This window comes from Ciona intestinalis, chromosome 3, assembly GCF_000224145.3.
Source record: "Ciona intestinalis chromosome 3, KH, whole genome shotgun sequence".
NCBI lineage: Eukaryota > Metazoa > Chordata > Ascidiacea > Phlebobranchia > Cionidae > Ciona > Ciona intestinalis.
This window is the reverse complement of record NC_020168.2, coordinates 2,915,527-2,919,242: the sequence shown is the minus strand read 5'-3', so window position 1 is coordinate 2,919,242 and position 3,716 is coordinate 2,915,527. Positions and strand designations below refer to the sequence as shown.

The following is a 3,716-nucleotide window of genomic DNA, read 5'->3' as shown; positions in this document are numbered from 1 at the left end:
ACCTTGTCACTGCACGGGCCAAATCGCAGATTTTTGTGCGGGCTGCAAATGGAAAACTCACAGATTTTAATAACAATTTATTAGCGAAAAAAAGAATAAGAACACAAACGCGTTAAAATAAGTTAACACAACCCATTATGATTGGACTGTTGGGTCTAAGCAATGACCTTTAAGTGTCTTGCAAGACACAACCCCACAATGGTACCAGTATCAATCCCAAAACAGTTTGGCACACAAAATAAGTTCAGCATAAAAATTTTGACACATATTTAACATATTACAGTTACTCATTTTTTCAAAACCCTTTTGAGTGTTTAGCGCTGCGGTAAAGTGACTGCTTCTTACCCAGAGGTAATGGGATCAGGGCTCGTCGCTGCTACCATTGCGGGCGTATGTTTGCTTGGGCAAGCCACCTAACGACATTTGCTCCACGTTATCAGCTACACATAAAAAAATCCCAAAAAGTCTCAAAAAAAATCACACACACAGTAACATACATGGTAACTCTTGCATGAGGTGTATGAACACTCGTTTAAAACGACTGTCGAGTTTTAGCCGCGTGAGGAAAAAGCAAGGTACATTCATTTAATCAAGCCCTAAATCCGCAATAAATATTTAAACTAACGAATTTACAAAAACCACAGACAATGTTAAAATGACCTTTCTTGCTCGCCACCCAAGAACAAATAAGTAAATTTCATTCTTTTTTTGTGTTCTGTTATTTTTATAACCTACTTGCATTACTCAGTCTTGTTTTTTCTTTCAGGGCTCAATGCATTCACATTACATCAGTGTTTGTCCAACATGACACCACAGCTACTTGTAGCAAAGCATCTCCTTACACCTGTTTTAGAGACCGGCACTTTTAATTCACACTTTGCGAACTGTGGACCTTTTTTAGCCAACTCTATTTATTTTTCCTATACAGTTCTCTTTACTGTTTTCTACACTGGCGCTATACACCGCTGTAGGTTTCTGTTACAGCGACACGCTATATAGTCCTCCCACACAGTTCAGTGCTCACTACTAATGTAGATATCCACACAGAACTTGTGTAGTGCCAAACGTTTATGTTCCAAGCAAATTTTATTTACAATTTACGCCGTAAAAAGGCTGATTCGTACAAGAGTGTCATCCGTCAGTTTCAAGATCGGCAGTTTTACTTGTGTTTAACCTGCAGTTTATTTATTATACGGTCGATTAGGATTCGACTACTGGTGCATATTTTTCTAAGTTTCCATTAGGCACCGCAGCCTTTTGTTGCAGCGCCTAACATAACAGCTAAACCTCGCATTCTGGTTAAAACAACACTTTCAGCTCACCGATTTGTCTCCACAATCGAATGTACCTTTGCTTAACTTGCGTACTCTTGCCACCACTCTTTATTGTGATAATTGCAACTCGAGAGCGGACCAACCGTTAAATTCTAGAGTAGGCCACTGTGGAATTCCTCATGTTTGCGACATTTGACTGTCGCTGGCGATTTAACGTTCAGTTCAAATGCAATATATCAGCTTCGTGCATGTTACGGGCACCACGTTTTTTACCTTCACGACGATGCCCTTGTCGTTTATACAAAGCTGTCGCGAGAAACTGCGATTTCCTATATTTATATGCTCGGCAATGCTACGCTGAATAATATTTATTCTTTCATTTACTCGATCATGCTGTATATTTATAATAACCTCTGTATTATAAACGGTCCGCTCACGCAAAGTTCAGTTCGCATGCAGACACAAAAAGGCAAAACAAACCCAGTGATTACATTAGCATGCTCATGGTAGGACATCCTGGATTGGTTGGCAAACCGTAAACAATCATCTGCTTGCAACTGCATTATTCACGTGTAAACACTGTACAGCACGTTAACTGTTTTTAAAGCATTTCACTTGTTTTCCGGCTACTTATACGTAAAACCAGTTATAACAGGTAACTTTTTAATACTTTTACGGTCATAAAACGGTAATTGGCCAGCGTTAAACACGTTAGTCGAATACACTTACTAATTTTTTGGTTTCGTGTTCGGTTTCTTTTGTTCCAAATTTGTTATAAAGCGAATGTTATTCACTTTTTGCTATCATTTTGTACATGATAATAAACCTAAATCTCCGCCAAACTGTGTTAGAATTTGAAACTAGACTAAAGATTTAAAGGTCAATTTCCAGGTAATTGTTTTTTATAACTAACATTGATTTCTAAAACTAGTGTTTTATTTTTTCGCTGTAGCTTATTAATTTATTTATAGTAATGTGGCGATTCATATGTTAAAACTGCACAATTTTCTGATATCTGTGCATCAACAATATATATATAGTATAGGTAAGTAAGTATGTTTATTAAACTAATCTAAAATAAGTTTATTAGTAGTGCATGCTTGTTCTACATATACTTAACTCAGTTCTGCTGATTTTATATCGAGACCCAAAGTTTTAACGTGTAAACGTCAAGTGTGGAATGTTTTTAACGTAGGGTCATATTAAATTTGGTCCGGGTGGTCATTATATTTTTTTCCGACCTATACTGCGCAATAGCGCCTGGTACAAATTTAACGTTCGGAACAACTATATCACGACACCGTCTTCCCCAGCTCTATACAACGTGTGGCAGCTTAGGAGTTACCAGGTATGTATAGTAGGGTGGGGGAAGATGGAAGACCTTTTTGTTCTAATTTCCCGTCCCATTTGGTAGTAAATAAAGAATTATAAAACCGTATTTTCACCAGTCCTATAGGCCATTGTTAATTGTTTAAAACACGATCAGGATATTTGGATACTATGTGCTAAAGCTGTCCCATTTTCCCCACAGTACTCTATATTTGTTGGTGAATATTTTGAGGGAGATGATTTTTTTGTTTTAATGTAAGGCTGAGAATTTAGGCAACCCATACGTGACCACTAAGTTGGAGCAATTGCCTTTAAACGGAAGACAAAGGGGTAACAGCGACGAGCCTTGAACGCGTAGCCCTTGGGTTAGAAAATGCACCAACGACTGTGCCACAGTGATCGGCCTGTTTTAACCTTAACTGCCAGTTCGCAACGTCGAACAGCAATTTTCACAAACGCCTAACTCCATCAACTGCCTCCTACAAACTAGCTTGGAGCTTTATCGTTGCTTAATTCCACGTAATTTGTGGTTGTAATAACATGCCCACCAGCTTAGACGGCGCAATGATTTGTAGCATTTAAGAATGAACAATCACTATTGCTTAATTTTGGCACAGCAGGATGCTACCTTGTGAGAGATTCCTATTTGTACAACTTCTTAGTGGAAATTGTAGTGCAGTAATGGAGCTTGGTTAATTTGGGTTAGGTTTGAATTTTTGGTCCGGCGCCGTGGCATAGTGGTTAGCGCGCCTACCTGTAACCCATAGGTAATGGGTTCAAGGCTCGTCGCTGCTACCATTGTGAACGTATGTGTCCTTGGGCAAGACACTTAACGGCAAAATTATCAGTTATAAAAAAAAGTTTAAATTTTTTGGTGTATTGATTCTACCAATATGATAGGAGTATTGTATAATCATTGTAGTCTTCAGCACAGTAACTCGTCATAGAATATTCATAATTTTTTTTTTTTTTTTTTTATTGCAAATAAAGTTTACATCACGATAGTGATAATAACACAATAGCGACAAATTGTAACGAAACGATTGTAGCGAACAAACGATACTTAAAATTAACGCAAGTTTGCGTTCCACTTCAGTTTGTATTGCAATATAA

At 37.8% G+C, this 3,716-nt stretch overlaps 1 protein-coding gene across 1 annotated transcript in view; it reads left to right on the top strand.

The window, feature by feature from the left end:
• LOC100187129 (nuclear factor of activated T-cells 5) overlaps positions 1 to 2,116 on the top strand; it is a gene marked incomplete in the record, with an annotated part of 17,810 nt that extends 15,694 nt beyond the window's left edge. Inside the window, 1 exon segment of the mRNA XM_018811319.2 lies at positions 767 to 2,116.
• Between the last annotated feature and the right edge of the window lie 1,600 nt (positions 2,117 to 3,716).